This window comes from Chaetodon auriga, chromosome 11, assembly GCF_051107435.1.
Source record: "Chaetodon auriga isolate fChaAug3 chromosome 11, fChaAug3.hap1, whole genome shotgun sequence".
NCBI classification, from domain to species: Eukaryota; Metazoa; Chordata; class Actinopteri; order Chaetodontiformes; family Chaetodontidae; genus Chaetodon; species Chaetodon auriga.
In genome coordinates this window covers 1,881,339-1,901,226 of record NC_135084.1, presented here as the reverse complement: position 1 = coordinate 1,901,226, position 19,888 = coordinate 1,881,339, and the positions used below count along the sequence as shown (strand labels likewise).

The 19,888-nt window shown below is 39.4% G+C and overlaps 1 protein-coding gene across 3 annotated transcripts in view; it reads right to left on the bottom strand.

Moving 5' to 3' along the window:
• LOC143328688 (sodium/potassium/calcium exchanger 3-like) overlaps window positions 1-19,888 on the bottom strand; it is a 169,051-nt gene that overhangs the window by 51,614 nt on the left and 97,549 nt on the right. The window lies entirely within an intron of this gene.

Genomic DNA, 19,888 nt, shown 5'->3' with positions numbered 1-19,888 from the left:
CGCTCTCACGTCACAACTCATTCAGTGGCCAATTTGATATTTTGGTATGAATTGGATGGTAGATACCAGATGATGGCAAAATTGTTCTTGGTTGAAAATGGCTGGAATTATCCTCTGATATGTGTATCCTCTGAAATGCACTTTAGACACATTTTTCAGTGTTAAGAGAAATGATTAAGATTTAACAATTTACCATGTCTTTTAAGAGCAAAGTTTTATGTTTCATCTTTTAAACTGAAAGTGAAGTTTAATTATGTAACATGTAATGATGTGAGCATGTCTCAAAACCTAAAGATAATGAAAATTTGTTTTCGAACCAAACTTAACCTGAAGGTTAAGGCTTTCATTCTTAATAAATTTGTATTAAGACATGGATATAATGTTTTTTTTTTTTTTGTTTTTTTCTCATACAAACATTTTTAGTTTTACTTGTTTTAAGTGTAGAAAATGCAAAACAATAGTAATTCTGTTGAAGAATACATTTTATTAAAAAAGGAGTCCATTGAAAATACACTGAAAAAAATTGATTTTTTGTCCCTGCAATTATTACTTCAATTATGTATATAATTCTACAAACAAATAACATTTGAGTGCTTTTACTTTAAAATGTCGGTTTTCATGTGGTTTGTTACTTGGTATTTGTTTGTAAGAATGTACAGTGGATATAAAAAGTCTACACACCCCTGTTCAAATGCCAGGTTTTCGTGATGTAAAAAAGTGACAGCAAGACATATAATTTCACAACTTTTTCCACCTTTAATCTGACCTATAACCTGTACAATGCAAGTGAAAAACAAACAGATATCTTTCAAGGGGGTGAAGTAAAAATAAACAACTGAGATAATGTGGTTGCATAAGTGTACACACCCTTTTGTAACTGGGGATGTGGCTGTGTTCAGATTTTACCAATTATATTCTAACTCATGTTAAAGCATCAGCACACACCTGTCACCAATTAAAGTGCCTCTGATCAACCCCAAATAAAGTTCAGCTGTTCTAGTAGGCTTTTCCTCACATTTTTGTAGCCACATCTTCCAGCACAAGCCATGGTCCGCAGAGAGCTTCCAAAGCATCAGAGGGATCTCATTATTCAAAGATATCAGTCAGGTGAAGGCTACAAAAGAATTTCCAAGGAATTAAACATACCATGGAACACAGTGAAGACTGTCATCATCAAGTGGAGAAAATATGGCAAAACAGTGACATTACCAAGAACAGGACGTCCGTACAAAATTGATGATAAGACGAGAAGAAAACTAGTCAGGGAGGCTACCAAGAGGCCGACAGCAACACTGAAGGAGCTGCAGGAATTTCTGGCAAGTACTGGTTGTGTAGTACATGTGACAACAATCTCCCGTCTTCTTCATATGTCTGGGCTATGGGGTAGGGTGGCAAGACGGAAGCCTTATCTTACAAAGAAGAACATCCAAGCCCGGCTTAATTTTGCAAAAAGACATCTGAAATCTCCCAAACGCATGTGGGACAATGTGTTATGGTCTGATGAAACCAAGGTTGAACTTTTTGGACATAATTCCAAACGGTATGTTTGGCGCAAAAACAACACTGCACATCACCTAAATAACACCATACCTACAGTGAAGCATGGTGGTGGCAGCATCATGCTTTGGGGCTGTTTTTCTTCAGCTGGAACTGGGGCCTTAGTCAGGGTGGAGGGAATTATGAACAGTTCCAAATACCAGTCAGTGTTGGCACAAAACCTTCGGCCTTCTGTTAGAAAGCTGAAGATGAAGAGGAACTTCATCTTTCAGCACGACAATGACCCAAAGCACACATCTAAATCAACAAAAGAATGGCTTCACCGGAATAAGATTGAGGCTTTGGAATGGCCCAGCCAGAGTCCAGACCTGAATCCCATCGAACATCTGTGGGGTGATCTGAAGAGGGCTGTGCACAGGAGATGCCCTCGCAATCTGTCAGATTTGGAGCGGTTTTGCAAAGAAGAGTGGGCAAATATTGCCACATCAAGATGTGCCACACTGGTAGGCTCCTACCCAAAAAGACTGAGTGCTGTAATAAAAGCCAAAGGTGCTGCAACAAAGTATTAGTTTAAGGGTGTGCATATTTATGCAACCAGGTTAGGGTTAGGGTTAGGGTTTCCCCTTTAAAGGTTTCAGTTTGGTTTTCACTTGCATTGTACAGGTTATAGGTCAGATTAAAGGTGGAAAAAGTTGTGAAATTATATGTCTTGCTGTCATTTTTTTGCATCACGAAAACCTGGCATTTGAACAGGGGTGTGTAGACTTTTTATATCCACTGTATCCTCAATTTTGCATATAAATTTTACTCTTTATTCCAAGTAATATTCACTAAACTACTCCATTAACTTTATTAGTTGAAATGTGCAAGTAAAATGTACTTGGGTGATATCAGTGAACCTGGCAACCTCCTTTGCACTCGGTGTGTGACGTCAGAGGCCGTTCGTTGCACGCTGTGCTGTTGAGTGCTTCTTCCCTCGCACATGTGGACACCTGAGACCGTGGATCAGCAGTGGGATTTTAGTCGACATGGGACTGCGGAGGTAAGTCTTGACAAAAGCTAACAAGCACACAAACATTGTAAGGCCCGTTTTATGTGTTATTTTTTGTGTAAGTCGGTGCGGCTCGTTTTTCGTCGTTGTCGTCTTCTGCTAATGTTAGCTAGCTAGCACACTTGTTGTTTTTGCCTGGAGGCTGTGGTTTTATCAAAGTTGGATATGTTGCTGGGTGGAATGGCTGGCTTGCATGGTAATATGATAAACGTTTAACAGATATAACGTTAACGCTGAGCGATTGTAATTGTGCTGTCTGGTATGACCTATGGGTATGACCCAGACCCACCCAACCCCCACCTTCGCTGGTGAAATTCAAAGTTGGGTTCAAACTGGACGCGCCTACGAATGTAATGATTCAGGACTGATTACCTACTCCTTTTTATGTCACACTTCATACAAAAAGGGTAACTAATGATTAAGTAATAGTTGTTCCTCATTAAATCTGTACCCCATTCATTCTAAATTTGTATACTTTGAATTTTGTGAACCCAAAACAACTGTACTGTGAACATTGGTGTGATCAGTAGTGCTTTACACACAGCCCCCACCATATATATATATATGGTGGGGGCTGTGTGTGTGTGTGTGTGTGTGTGTGTGTGTGTGTGTGTGTATCTATATATATATATATGTGTGTGTGTGTGTGTGTGTGTGTGTGTGTGTGTATTTTTTTTTTTTTTTTTTTTTTTTGAAGTTTAGCCTACTAGAAATATGACTGGTACAGATTAACATGGACTGTCATATTAATTTGTATTTGGTCTGAAATTAATGAATAAAACTCCTCTCAAGAATCCTGCCATCTGTGATTTTTTTAAGCAACTACTTGTAAAGATGATGATGATGATGATGATGATGATGATGAAATAACCCCTCATGATGTGTCATTTTACTGAAGAACTGATCATTAACTAATAGTTCATCATTAGGTTTTCATTACCTACTCCTCTGAAATTTGGCCTGTGGTTACTAAAGAACTTCTGATCATTAACCATTATTTCCTCATTAACTACTCAAATTTTGTGTGCCTAAGTTCCTCAGTAACTACACATTAGTTCATTATTAGTTCCTCAGTACCTACTGTATTTTGTGACTATTAACTAATAGATAGTTTATCATTATTTCCTCACTAACTACTTCTCTGAACTTCATCTGAGGCTACTGAAGAACTGATCATTAACTAATAGTTAGTTCATCATTAGTTACCCATTAACTACTCTTTTTTTTGTGTACCTCAGTTCCTCAGTAACTACTCATTAGTTCCTCATTAGTTCTTCATTAGTTCCTCAGTAACTACTCTTTTTTGTGTACCTTATTGTAAAGTGTTACCGCATTTTTAACTGTTCCATGTTATTCAACCTCCCTTTCACAAACTGTTTGAAATCTAGACTCAGCCATTGATTTCTATTTCTAGTTGTATATGTTTTCACAGGATGTCAGCCAAGAGGCAGTGAAGGAGGACTGCAGTCAACACTTGATGAAAATCATTGTCATCCGTCAGAACCTGGAACAGGAAAGCCAAGACCCCAGCTACGTGTCTGTAGTCATAGAGGGGAAAGAGGTGTTGGAGGACTGCAGGAGTGTGGCAAATGCTTGCCTGCTCCTCATGGGTGTCATTTATGCAGTCAATCTGAGTTACCCACTGAAACTCAAATACACATTTGAGGTTTTTCAGAAAATGCTTCTTGAGCTTGATGCTCTCAAAATTTCTTCAAAGGTCCAGGCTCTCCACAGGAAACTACTAGCATGAGTGTGTACAGTGCTGCAGTGTTTTGAATCCATGTGCCCATGCTCTACAAAGGAAAGGTTTTTAGTTCTTGTTCTTCTCACATTTCCTTCTGTGATCACAGCGATCCAGTGTTACTAGACAGTTGATTCAGTTGCTGTTGTTGCAGTGATACCTCTTCTCTGTTCTGAGGTTTAAAAGAAAGGAATACCCTACATATGTGAAATTGCCAAGGTGTGTGTGTGTGTGTGTGTGTGTGTGTGTGCGCGCGCGTGTGTGTGTGCGTGTGCATGCATGAGTGTGTGTGTGTCATTTCTGAAAGTGTAAAAAATTATTATTCTGTGACGGACACTTCTTCCCCGATTTTTAGAAATCTGTGAACATTTGGAAGAAAGTGTCATCAGCAGCAGGTCATGTTTTCTTTTAAGAGGATATTCACACTAATTCTCCATTGAGTGTGCGGGAGGATTCCTCACCTGCAATACAAAGGCTGTGTTTATTAGATTTTAAAGGATGTTCACTGTTCTCAGCCCTATTGTGTGTGGACAGGAGTGTGTGTGTGTGTGTGTGTGTGTGTGTGTGTGTGTGTGTGTGTGCGTGCGTGCGTGTGCATGCGTGTGTGAGTGGGTGTCTGTCTGTAATGAGACAGAGGTGTGTGTGTGTTTTCAATCCTTGTTCATGTACACCAAAGGAAGGTTATGATGTTATGTAGACATACATATATGTCAGTGCAAATGGGAAAATAAAATGTCCATTTGAAAAATTGAAAATGTTTATTTATTCACTTCACAGAAATGGCAACAAATTTATTGTGGTAATGTGAAGTCATAAATTAAATTTAATTCAAGTAAATATTACTTAATCATTTCATGGAATTAAACAAAGAAAAGCTTAGTTAAATAAGAGTAAGAACCACCAGAAATATTTAACTGGATTTTGCAATTAAAATGCAATGGTAATTGAGTAAAATTTACTTCCAATAGGCGAATACTGCTTGTGAGATTTACTTGAGTATTTTTTGTAAAGAAAAGGTGTTTTTAGGAAGTAAATGCTACTTAGAATTATCCTGAGTAAAGATTACAAGGGATTTCCGTGTGGAAAAACTTGCCTAGCTTTTTTTAAGTAAATGTCACTCCAAATTTTTTTCAGTGTAGGTGTTAGGTAAGAAAAACACTTTAAAGGGCGTAAATACTTGAGTAAATATTTTTTAACACTGACAGGAGTCATTCAAAAAGCAACACTCTTGGGAGTAATTTCTTAATCAGCATTTATTGTTAAATAGGTTTAACACTCATGAAGAGTAAATCAATATGAGTTAATTCTGACACTTAAAAACTCCTTGTGTCAACTGTAAATAACACTAATAGTGTTATTTATGTCATAGTGTAACACTTGAGTAACACTTCTCAGTGTAGTGTAAAATATTAAATCTTACAGAGTTGAATTGACTCTGAAAATATATCACTATGTTGAGTGTAACCTTTACACTCTGTAGATAAGGACTGTGACTTGTGTGTTAAAATTGTGTTAAAATTGACTCTTTAAGTGTTCAAATAACACTGCCGATTTTACTGTATACTAGCACCCCTGGATGAGTGGAAGCCCGAGCACATGCAAGGGCCCACAGGGCACATGTTCATGTAACTTTAACATTAGCATCACGTTACATAAGAAACATGCAAGTGTTAAATAGATCTGTCAGTACAAATAATGTTCTTAAATAATGTTCTTAAACTGTGATAATCCAGCAAAGGGAGGGGGTGGCAAAATCTAAGTTTTTTTTTTTAGGTTGTTTATATTTCATTTGTTTGTGTATTTGATCTTATGTTTATTTTTTCAATGGTTTAACTATCTGTCATAGTAAAATATTTAATTATATTAATTATATATTTAATTATCATTTGTTATTATTATTTGTCATCTGCACAAAATTGTTTGAAAATAAAAGTTTTCGGCAAGAGGATCTGTATTTGTATCTACTGCCTGTGTGAAATCTCGAGGAGTTATCAAGATAGAAAATTCTACTCTGAAGGCTCATATTTCAAAGACAGAGGGAGAGGCGACCCACATGATATTTAGCATCACCGTTGGGACACTTACTGGTGTTCCACTGGTACAAAAATGGACACTCACCCTGAGGGGGATACCAGCTTTCAGCCAGAAGTGGTTGTCCATAGCTTGAGGTATGGCCGAATACGGCCCCAAAATGTTTGGTAACTTCCTGGTTGATTTTGCATTGTGACCTCTTGACCTTTCAAACATAAACAGCCATAACGAGGAAATGCAAAGGATTATAGAGACAGACCTAAATGTTTCCGAAAGTTGTGGAGGAGCTCTATCACATATCTCACAATCAGAGCTTACCTAGCTTACAGTTATCTGTGAAAGCTGAGAGGTGGCAGCAAATTCAGCTGGCGCATGAAAACTTTTATCTCCTTAGGCCTTATGGCCAAAGCAGATCAAAACACGTAACTCACTCACACTTGGTCATAGAGACTTGACACCTACAGAAAGGTCTTGATATGCTGGACAAGGGCATCTTGAAACCAGAACTCTATTCCACTGCTGTGAGGAGCCAGGGGGTGCTAAAGTTTGAACATTTTGACCTCATTAAAGCATTGTATCTCAGTCAAAGAAGCACCAAGAGACATGGGACAAAAAGCTGTGGAAAGCTCTAAATGAGATCTACCACATATGTCTCTCCCAATCAGACAGTGCCCATCTGGACCATACTTTGCAACGGAAGCAGATAAGAGGCGGGGTTGAGGGTGTCCCATAGACCTTGAGATCATGACAATATAACCTAGCCCCATTCACCCCCAACAGGCTCTGCGGTCTTTGACAATTTAACAAATTTTCAATGGAAATATATTAAATATGGAGGTACTTTAAGAATTTAATGGTGATGATATATTGCATGTTGGATTTAGATTAAACAACTATCTGGATTTGGCAGAGGCTCAGGAATACAGCTGTGAAGGTTTCGAAGCTCTAAATGTCTCTACATTTTTAAATTGCAATCAAAGTTAAAATCTCCAAAAAATGACACCCCCTTCTTGCCCACAAGGTCATGAAACACATTTCTGTCTCACTTTAACTCTAGGACCTCTAGAAAAAAAAGTTGAAAGTTAGGATTCCCATACATTTTGATCTCCCCGATCCTCTTATTAGAGTTAGACAAGTAGCAGTTATGATTATGTTTAGGGTAAGTCTCCATGAATGTAAGTCTATGTAATGTTCTCAAAAAATGATGGAAAAACGACTCTGTGTGTGTGTGTGTGTGTGTGTGTGTGTGTGTGTGTGTGTGCGCGCTACTTCCCAGCTAAAGGTTACATGGTAATACTGGTATTTAATCTGTGAGGCAGCAAACGTGGGCAAGCAAGAAATCAGATTATGACTTGCTCTGACCTGGGACTCATAAAGGATAGAAATCAGTAGAATGTTTTTTTCAATGTCTCACCTGTGGATGATGGTGTGTATGATATGTGTCCAATACATGGCTTTCATGTTCGTTATGCCTTTCAGTCCCAAATAGCAGAATTCATTGAGCATGTCTATTCTTGTCAAATGGATTTTTGCTGCCTACATATCATTTAACAGTAAACAATGATGATGTGATTTGCAGCCCCAAATAACTCTCGAACGGGGGTTCTCAAACTTGTTACTCAAAGATCTGCTTCTGATTATTATTCAAGGTCAGAGGTCCGGAACAATTGCTGATAAAAAAAATTATATTTAATGAATTAATTAACATCACATTTCAACCAAGGCAGACAAAGCTCAGACAGTTAGTGCATATTTATCTCTTGCTCAGTCAAATTTGTACAACTACATTTACACTAGTTGAGGAATTTGTGTTCTGGGAAAAGGAGACATACGGCACTCTCTCCAGCAGTTAACATCATCATGACAACCCTGTCAACAATAGGCTTAGCCACATTAAAACCACTTTCATCTTGGGACAGGATCACTGTGAATGATCCCTACTATATATTTTACCTTATGGCAGGGGTCCACATTTGTATTTTTCCAATGGCCAGAATGTTTCTGTGGGGCCTGGACTTTTTTATATAATTTTATTCAGGCGTAATTTGTGCAGATCTGCAGTCTCCCCTCCCTTTTCCCCTTTTGCACCCCTGCGTTTTCCCCTCCTTTTGTCTCCTGTCTGTCTCTCCAGTCTGTTGAGTCTGACACTGCGTTCATACGTAGCCGGCTAGTTTCATAAACGGACATTTCACCCTCTCCGTTTTCAAAAATAACAACGTGCACACGTGTCCGTTTTCTCCCACCAGACAGCAGTTCGCCCAGGTCATGTTGGGGGTGGGGTTCTTGCGAAATTGCTGACCTCTGAGCACTCATTTGTCCTTGCTCCTCGATATAATAGAACAGATGCAAACATATGAAAAGGGTTTGCACCAACATAAATGCGACTGCTACTCTGAATGCATCCATGATCACCATAGCCAAGTACAATGGAAACATAGATCGCACTTTTGGCGCAGGTGCAAGTTCTGACGCCTACTGTGACATTGGCTACCTAAAACTTTTTCTCCATTTTTCTCCATTTACATGCAAACGTGCAACCGAAGTTTTCCAAAATCTCCACTCTGGCCGGAGTTTTCAGAATGCATCGTTTTCAGAGGCGAATTCTCCGTTTATGTGTAAACGAAGGGCACAAATGAAGGGAAATGTCTCCGTTTTTCAAAATATCCTTGTACTTGTAAATGGGGCTTGAGTCTGTGTCACTGCAGGGCATGGCCCGTGGGTTGGGCCCAGCCTCCTCTTCTCCTGAGCACAGCTGCGCTCAATCAAGCAATCAAGACTCACCTGCCTACACAGTATATAAGCATCAGGGTTTCAACCAGTATTCGTCGAACCATGTGCCTTGATGCGTGGTAACGACCAAACCAGAGAATCGCTAAGTACCCTCAGTATTTTTGCCTTGTCTGCTACCTGCCTTACTGACCTGCCTTTTCCTAAAAACAATCTCTTCAAGTACTATAACTTCCTTTTTCTGGGCCTCTGGCCTTTGTTTTCTTATGTGTCCTGATGTTTCCCAACAGCAAATATGTTTTTAGGGAAACATCATGGCTTGTGGCTGATTTTCCTTCACTGCCACTGAATACAGTCATAACCTCAAAGCAGGGTTTGTTTGTTTTTTCTTTAACCTTGACCATCATGTTTCTCATGGTTAAGATAACCAAATCTTTACCATAGAGGAAGCAGATGAAAAAACACTGATATGAATTAAGTGGTAATATCACACCTGAAAATAAAAGTGAAAGTATATTCTTTTTATTCCTTTAACTGTTAGTAGAATGGAGCTCGACACAAAGTTTCATCATTCAGTCTTATACATACATAAACTGTAATGCCTGCTGGAGGAAATTAAATCTCCATGACAAAACTAAATTCTCATTTCTATTCTGTATGCCAGTGTCCATGTCCCTCTCTCTGGATTCCTGAACACTCTGATTTGGGACTGTCAACTGAGCCTCTTAAGCTTCTACCAGAAGAGTTTTGAAATGTAAACATCCCCTGTGGAGCTGAGGAATGCAGAGAAGGCCAACACTGCTGTAAAGCCTCTGGTATGCCAGCAGCTAGCACTGCACTGTTACTGACAGTAAGCTATGAACTGAGATACAGTGACAAAGATAAAGAGAGAGCAGTGGGTGTGTCCAAATATGAAGCTGAAAGGCACAAGGAGAGAGATGTGGAAAGCTGCAGTATTGAAATATGCATTGGACATGGTGTGTGTCCTCTTTTAGCTACTTCCTTTTTGTAAAACACACACCACTGTATGAACACACGCATACACACAAAGTCCACTGGCAGGTCACACAGTTCAATGGTTGCCATGGCAGTAGGGGGAGGAGAGTTAATTTCCACCAGTGAAAATTTTGCTGATTTGTCTGAGCTGAAGAATAGCCCTAAAGAATGTACTTCTTACACACACACCCACCCACCCACACACACACACACACACAAGCATACACACACATAGGTATAGGTAATCGCGTAAATTCCATGTTACTACTCTCTCCTGACAGTTTGTTTGTGTTGTCTGCAGATCTGTGTGCTGTTAGAGTATCTGGTATGTCTGTAATACGTTCCTGTTGTTAAAGGGGAATTCCACTCTAGAGTCTGCTATAAATTATTTGTTGTAATTACATTCAGGGGCGGGGCTTGCAGACAGGCAAGCCAGGCAGTTGCTTAGAGCCCCCGGCCATTGGGGGGGGGCCCCGACCACTTATTTACAACAACGATTATTGATAGGCCTGGGCTTTCAGGGACCTGTGTTGGTCCCTGGACCTAATTTTGAGAACCACAAATCTATTTTTTCAGTATTTATCTCAAATGTCCTGGAAATTGTGCATTTATGTGTATTTTAGCAGCGTGCATGGGTGGGGTGAGGGCCGCAGGGATTTCTGGGAGCCCCAAGTGACCCTCGCAACGCCACTGATTACATTGTGTGTTGCTATTTTGGCTTATTCTGGCAAATTGGACCTCCTTGTAGTTTGAAGATTGGTGATACTTTGCAGAGAATTTTGAGAATTCCTTTTAGTCCAAACTGTAAATTCTCTAGTAAAATATGGTATTCAAATAATGTTTAAGCTTAAAATATTATATGTGGATGTGGCATGCATAAACAAATAAAGCCGAGTAAAAGCAGGGTGGACAGGGGGGTGGTTATGGGAGTGTTATGATCCTGAAAACCTGTTTGTTCCGAGTGTTTTCACCAACTATATTTGTCAGAGGGCCAGAATTTTACCGGACAGTCACCTTGGGGGCCAGACCCTCAAATAAAAATTACATAAAAATCAAATTTTGGCACAACAGTATTATTTGATGTTTATTGTTTATATTTTTTTCGTTTCATTACAAAACTGAAGGCATTTTTAGCCTTTATGAGTCAGGCTCCTATCACCTATACCACAGTCAACCACCAGGAGTGACAGAGGTATTTTGCCTCAACTCAATTCAAGTCAACTTTATTTATAGAGCACTTCAAAAACAAACACCGCTGAAGTGAAAGGAAAAAGCCTCTTAACACAGGTAAAATGGCAATCTCAAAAGCCATGAAACGAAAAGTTGATGTGGAAAACAGATCCTATAATGATGACTGGACTGAAAAGTACGCATTTATCAATGCGTCACCTGTATGCCTCATTTGCAAAGAAACTGTTGCTGTTGCAAAAGAATATAATCTGCGCCGTCACCACAACAGTAAACATACAAATTTCAAGGATTCATATCCTGAGCAGTCAGAGGCCCGTCAGAGAAAAATCGCCACATTGAAATCTGCCTACTCCTGTGCAAGTAGGATTATTACTTGAACTTTAACTGATCAAGAGAGAGCAAGCTGTCATTAATGGGATCAAGGAAGCCAAATACATTTTGCTGGCTATTGATGAGTCCACTGACAACACGGATATTTCACAGTTGTGCATTTTTGTCAGATACTTTGATGGCAAAGATTTCCGAGAGGAGCTACTGGCATTGTTTCTGCTGGAGGACAACACCACTGACATCATCTTTGGAAAACTGGAGGATTTTTTTAAAAGCCATGGATTGTCCCTGGATAAATCAACCTGACAGTGACAGATGGTGCACCTGCAATGACTGGCAAAAAGAAGGGTCTGGTGGGCAGAATAAAGACTGTCGCTCCTAAAACTAACGCACTTCACTGTATTATCCATCAAAGTGTGCTCTGCGCAAAGCTAAGCGGGGAGCTCAAAGAGGTGATGGAGAAAACAATGAAAATTATTAACCACATCAGAGGAAATTCAAGCACGCAGCACCGCCTGTTCCACAAATTTGTGCTCGAATCCCAGGCTTCTCATGATGACCTGTTACTCCACAATGACGTGCGCTGGCTCAGTAAGGGCAGAGCACTGGAGCAGGGGACTGTTTGTACATAAGTCTGACAGCGGCCAAGCCTGATGTGAAAAAGTTGGTATCAGAGGGGACATGTAACTTCAGCCATTAAGCAGTGTGAGTCGCCCATTTCAGCCTTGTGATTTGAAATCGCTATAGCCCACTTAACGTTTTATTTGATGTGCGAACATTATTTGTGAACTGTTTTGTTCTGGTACCAGGTTAGTATTTATTTACCATGCAATTTTAAGTTATGCCAGTTGTTTTTTTCCTCCTTTTTTGTCCTGAGAAGTCTACTAGTTTGAAGCTTGTTGTTGAGACTTTGAAATAAAAACCAAATGTTAAGTAAGGGCATGAGGAAAAGTTATGTATTGGACGGTTCAGTGGGCCGGATTCGGCCTGCAGGCCGCCAGTTGATGGTCACTGCCCTATTCTCTAGTGTTATCTGCTTGTCTGTCTCTTTCCCGTCTGTCCAGCTGGGTGTGTCCCTACACCCAGCCAGCTACGCCTTCTCAGCAGCGCACCTGGTGCTCATGAGCCTGATGGCACAGGATAAAGGGAGAGCGTCGTTGTTACCTGTTGCCAGAATGTCCTAAATCCTTAGCAGTTCTCTTGTTCATTCAGTGTGAGTACTCCGTTGTTGCTATCCCTCTCTTCGTGTGCTATCTTGTTAATGTTGGATTTCTTGTGGACTGCCACTTATAGAGTGCTTTATGTTTCAGTGTCTTCCTGCCTCGTCAGCATTGTGCTTTGTCTCAAACCCATTTCATCAGAGCTCCCTTAGTTATCTCTCTTTTAACTCTACTTCTTGAGTGCACATTATGTTTGTTCTTTCCCCACTCCTATTGAGTGCATTTTGTGTTTCACATTTATGGTTAAAATAAATTACCATTTTGTTTTGTTATCTCGTCTCTGGTCCACAACTTTACATATTATCATTATCATATGCATATATTATAAATTATATCCATATAGTCATATTCTCATTGTTACTATATACACATTGCAACTGTATTAATGTTTGCATATACCAACATATATTAATATGTACATATACTATTATTGTTATCAGTCATTTCTATCATGATTACAGCCGTTATTGTTTCAACCCAACCGGTCAAGGCAGATGGCCATCGACCTATAGCCTGGTTGTATTTGCAGTTTCTCCCTCCATGTGTGTTGCATTAAACGCTAACCAGGAAAAAGAGGGATTATCCTGTCTGAGTTGTTGGAAGGCTTTCAATTTGAAACATCTGTGCATGATATGACATGAGTATGTTGTACATTATTCTAAATTTATCAGGACATCAGGTAAAAATTAAAAAAATGTTGGGTTTGCATTACCAGCACACAACATCATTAGCAAATTAAAATGGGAGCAGATCAGAAGACAGGTAGATGTCTTACTAAATTATGTTCAGATATAAATGAATAGAAGGTCTAATGAGTCATTGACTGGACACGTCTGCATGGGTGTGAGTACCCATAAAATGCTTACATAAACACTTCTCCCTCCTAGAAAAGACCTTCATCAACCAGACCGAACCATGATGTCTACACCTCCTACATTCAGACATTTGTGGGCAGACCATTATCTTGTCAATCCAAAGGCAGTTTCCTGCCTGCTTCTTTGGTTGCTGTGGTTTGGACAACCAAATTACTAAAAAAAAACAAAACAAAACAAAACAAAACTGATTTTATAAACCATGTTAAATCTATTCTTTATATTATGATGTTGATTTTGAAAAGCAAATTCAAAGGAAGACACAAGCTTCCAAGGTTGTTGTATACTGACTATCACTAATACTTTGCGGCTGTGGCTCAAGATATAGAGTGGGTTGTTCAGTAATCAGGAAGTTGGTGAGGTGATCCCTGGCTATTGCATCTGGATACAAATACTGAGCCCCAATTTGCTCACAGCCATTGGACTGTGTGTGTGAATGGGTGAATGTGGCATATGTTGTAAAGAACTTTGAATGGTTGGTAGACTAATACTAAATACTGTCCATTTGTTAGAGCCCCATGCACCCTGATTTGACATCACAGTGCCATCATTGTCTGGAGGAGGGGGTTAAATAATAATCAATTTCTCAACTTTGGTTATAAATCAGGACAGGTGGTTTTCAAGTTTTTTAAGATATCATTTACACCAAGTCACAATAAACTACAGCTGGAAACTAGATTCATGCTAGTGCAAGTACAGCTATGAAATTAAAGTATGTTTTCTTCCTCAATGAAGGACTTGCAGTGAAAACAGAGTGAAAAAAATGCCAAAGGTCAAAAAAGGTCAAATGTCATCCTTCACACAAGTGTGTCTGTGGTCTCTAATCAAGGATCAAAGTCACAAGGGATGTTCAGCTCCGCAGTAATTTCCTCAGAGGATTATACACTGACAAGAAAAAAATCTCCAATACTCAATCATTTTGAATGTGTACATGTGGTGTTCAGATAGGTCCATTGAGGAAAATAAAGAATGTCCCAGAGGCCTCCATAGCAGGATATGCATCTTCTTCACTCAGTGAGATGTCTGCTTAAAACACATCAACAGTCAATTAACATAAAAACTTTACATGTGTTAATGTGCATGTGCATTTAATGTGTGGAGCTGGTGTGTGTATGGACAGTGATTTATTGGCTGTTTTAATACAAGATCACCAACCAAATCCCCAGTTGGGTTTTATATCATTGTTGTCTGCAATATGTCCTTTTCTGTATCCAAACTAATTGCTCACACTGACCAGCAGCCGTTGAACATGCTAATTAATTGTGAAATGTCAAGGAATGTCACAGGATATAAAATCTACTAATTTTCATTTTATGATGCTCATTCGAAAACCTCATTTCATCAGGTTGCTGATATTAAGGTAAATCTAGTTAGTGTTGGGTAAAATCAATACCAGATCTTAATATCACGGTATGGGATCCAATGTGTATTGATGTTTAATACAATGAACTTGGTGTCGCCAAATTATCATATCCCAAATCTTTTTGAGCAATTACGACATCCATATGACAAAGTATTGAAAATTCTCAGGTACTGAGTATTGGCACATCCACCAGACAATTGTACAACTGCATCAAGGAGTCTGTTTACATGTGTATCCGTAACCCTGTTTTGCATCTTGTTCTGATTTCAATCTTTTTCCAGATATGCTAATTACATGGTGCATGAGAAACCTGGTTATTTATATCCCTGTTTACAGAATCACAACTGTATCAAGACTTAAGATCATCTGTGTGCAGGTTTGAATGGACATGTCAACATCTTTGCCTCTCATTCTTGTGCTGACAAAACTATTTCTAGTATGCATTTCCAGTCAGACTTTCCCTTTATTTCACTGTGATGAAATAACTGACAAATTTCAAAGTTTCAATTCAAGACCTCTCAAGTCCTAATTCATGTCATTATATACGCCAATTCATAAAATTTAATATAATATTAGATTTTTAATCAAAGTAAGTCTAGAAAACAAACAAACAAACAAACAAACAAAATATTAATGTTTATTTATAAATTTTAAATGCTTAAGAATTTTGGTATGGTATAGTTTTTTGTTTGTTTGTTTTAGTTTTTTATTCCTGTGACTTGGGCTTGGGATAAATAACATTTTATCAAACCTAACTCTGTGTCTTTAAGGAAAACAATTTGAGCTCAGCTTTCAAGATGTGCAACAGAAATTTTAAAATACCCAAACTCAAAGATTCATTTGAGATTTGCACTTTTTTCTCAGTTAGTCAGTTAGTCAGAAGGCAGAAACACTACCGTCAACAGTTTTGACAGTTTTCAAAAGTTCTGAAATCTTTTTGATTTTGTTATGACTAAAGTCATTAAGTAAATGACTCCAGACAAGGTATCTGTATTCTTGGAGCATTTCACAAGCATCTCATTTTGTGCTTTTGCATGACAACACTACATTATACATTATAATATACTATATTATAGGATTATAATATAGAGTATGTAGATAATAAATACTAAATATTAGTCACAGCCTTTAAATACTGCCATGACTGTCACTGAAAACATAAGGGACCATGAGGTTGAAGAGCGACATGGTCCAGTGGAATTCAAATGTAAGCATGTGTTGCACACACACAAATTCACAACCACACATGAATGGGCACTTAATGTTTTCTCATGGTCGACACCATTGACCATGGTATCCTATTGCAGAGACTGGAACACTTCTTTGGCATTACAGGAACTGCGCTAAGCTGGTTTAAATCCTACTTTTCAGATTACTCTCAGTTTGTACACGTTAATGATGACTCCTCTGTGCTCGCTAAAGCCAGGTACACAGCTCCACAGGGTTCTGTGTTGGGACCAATTCTTTTCACCTTATATATGTTTCCTTTAGGGAACATTATTAGGAAGCACTCAATAAATTTTCATTGCTATGCAGATGATACCCAGCTATATTTATCAATGAAGCCAGAAAAAAACAGTGAGTTACCTAGACTACAAGCGTGTCTTCAGGACATAAAGACCTGGATGACCTAGAATTTTCTGATGCTAAACTTGGACCAAACTGAAGTTATAGTACTATGCCCTAAACACCTTAGAAACTCACTATCTGATGACATAGCAGTTATGGGTGGCATTGCGCTGGCCTCCAGTACCACTGTAAAGAATCTGGGAGTTATCTTTGATAGGGTATGTGCCCTTTCAACTGCTGTTTAAAACAAATTTCAAGAACTGCCTTTTTCACCTATGTAACATTGCAAAAATCAGGCACATTCTGTCTCAAAACGATGCGGAAAAACTAGTCCAAGCATTCGTAACTTCCAGGTTGGATTATTGCAATTCCTTACTATCAGGCTGCCCAAATTTGTTGCTGAATATTCTCCAGTTGCTCCAGAACGCTACAGTACCTGTTCCAACAAAAATGAGGAAGAGAGATCATATTTCTCCGATATTAGCCACTCTGCACTGGTTCCCTGTAAAATCCAGAATAGAATTTTAAATCCTTCTCCTTACTTACAAATCCATTAATGGTCAGGCACCATCTTATCTTAAAAAGCTCACAGTACCTTATTACCTCACTAGAAAACTGTGCTCCCAGAATGCAGGCTTACTTATGGTTCCTAAAGTCTCCAAAAGAAGAATGGGAGTCTCTCTCTTTCTCTTTCTCTCTCTCTCTCTGTCTGTCTGTATCTGTCTGACTCTCTCTCTCTCTATCTCTCTGTTGCCTCTCTCTCTGTCTCTCTGTTTCTCCCTCTCTCTCTCTAACCCAACTGGTCAAGGCAGCTGGCCACCCACCCAGAGCCTGCTTCTTTCTGTTAAAAGGATGTTTTTTCTCACCACTGTCACCAAGTGTTTGCGCATGAAGGAACTGTTGGGTCTCTGTAGATAAAGAGTATGGTCTGTACCAGCTCTATATGGAAAGTGTCCTGAGACAACATCTGTCTATGATTTGGCGCTATATAAAAAAAATTGAATTGATACTTTCACACCTCTTTGTGCTGTACAGCCTGGTTCAGGAAAAGGTGAAGCATAACAAATCTCTAAACCAGGTTCTGCTAAAATTATAATCCACAATTATAAGGAAGCAGACTGCAATAAAACACATGCAAACGTCTCAGACGCTGATGAAATCTGACACCTCATGTGTAGCTGGTCTTGCTATTACACTGCTGAGTAATATGAAATTTAAGCCTTCATGTCCATATGTGTCGGAGGTTGGGTTTGTGTGTGCGTATGTGCGTATACATGTCACCATGCAGAGAAAAAGTGCGGTGGCAGACTATGCATATTACACTATTATTCAGAGTTCTTCACATCTTACTGCACAGAGAATAGACATAAAGGTGGGTGGCTGATTCAAGCGAGCTTACACACATTCTCATTTATGACAGTTCATTCAACAGGGATGAAGCAACAATCTGTTACAATTGTTCAAAACTATGTCATCTCATTGAAAGATTCTGTCTTGAAGGAGTGCTGTTCTGAGCATCAGTGCTTTGGCATTCCAGCAGCCAAAAGGGTTTTCTTTTTACAGCAACACTAATATGGTAGCTAAACACACCACTTCCATGTTCAAGTATTGCCCTCCTCAAAGCTCCAAAGGTACACTGGAGGCAGTGCATTTTGGTGACATGACAGTTCACTTCTCTGTAAGTTCAGTATGTAGCAAACAGCTAGTAGTTTAACAGCTGAGCATTCACACAGGCAATGGAGAAGTGGATTCTGCAGGAATGCAGTTTGCAGGAGGGGCTGCTGTGAAGCCAAGCAAAACCAATTCTGCTCTAGCTCATGATGGATGTAAATCCAAGCTTTGTCAGACCTTATTCTTAAAGAAACTGAAAAGACTCTTCATTCTGAGTGACCACTTCACACTCAACTGCAAAACATTCCTAAATAACAGTGCAACAGCCTGGATACTGTAATACTTAAATATTACAAACATGTCAAAAACTAAATTTTGACAGAAATGCTGGAACCATATGATTCCAACCTGACACTTGAGTAACATAATGTAAGTGACAAAGATCAGCAGTGGTGACAAATTCAACCACCTGTATTCACAAGGTTGAATTTCCACACGGGACTCAGTGATTTCCTGGAATGGTATAGCCATCAGTATGTTTTCTGCATTCAACACAGAATCTGGGTTTTCCAATTGTCCTACCCACAATTACCACTGGGGAAGCTCATGACGAGGATGAAGGTTCTATCACATTATTTTCTAACATTTTATCCAGAAACCCTTTCCAGAAACACCTTCTGTGTTTGTGGTGAGAGATGGCAAGGTTTCTGTTTAATTGGAATATCATCTGTTGGAAGCGCTTGGTGGAGCAAACCTTTCCTACTTTGGTGGTACAGACATGCAGCTGTATTACATCTGTATGGGCCGTTCACTCATATCTCCTTCCAGGGTCTTGAGCTGCTTTTTCCAAGAGGTAAGGAAGGTTGTATGGTCCTGGTTTTTCTGCTTGAAAATGTATATCTCCCTTCCTGTCTCAGACTTTGTCTTTTTTCATGCTGGTGGGATTCCTTAACAGGAAATGATGCAATTTGAAGTGACAGAGAACCCCCCCCCAACCCCAACCCCAACTCATACACACACATGTACACACACACACACACACACCCCCCCAAGTCAGCCCGCAGTCTTTGACATGCCGAGTGAGCTTTCTCCGAGTGACAGATGGGCAGAGGGCAAGGAGGGGATGGCTTGTTAAACATACTCATATAATCTCTCTTTCTCTCTCTTTCTCTCTCTCTCTCTCTCTCTCTCTCTCTCTCACACACACACACACACACACACACACACACACACACTTGCACAAGAGGGCGAACACATGCAGTTGTCCCCTCATGAGCACACAAGCTTATTTTTCTACATGAAGCAGGCATCATGCTCTCTCTCATACCTTCAGCCACAGTCTGCGTTCAAGGCCGAATCCCCAAGGCTACACGCACATGGGGATACATGATCTGCCTGCCTTTCACAACCTGTTTATTCTCCTACCCTGCCAAGCACCATAGGCCACACAACAACAACAACTAGCCTGGACTATGGGCTATGATGTCTAAACAAATCTGATTGCAGAGGTTTCTTTCTTAAAGAATGTAGCTGTTATGAGTTGTTGTAGCTACATAAATCTGTCTTTAATTAAATGGCTGATTGCCTCCAGTCAACATTGTCCACCTCTGATATGAGAGATATTATTAGCAGTGACTGAATATTACAGAATTGATCAATTCAACACTGGTTGTGTCAGGAAAACAATTG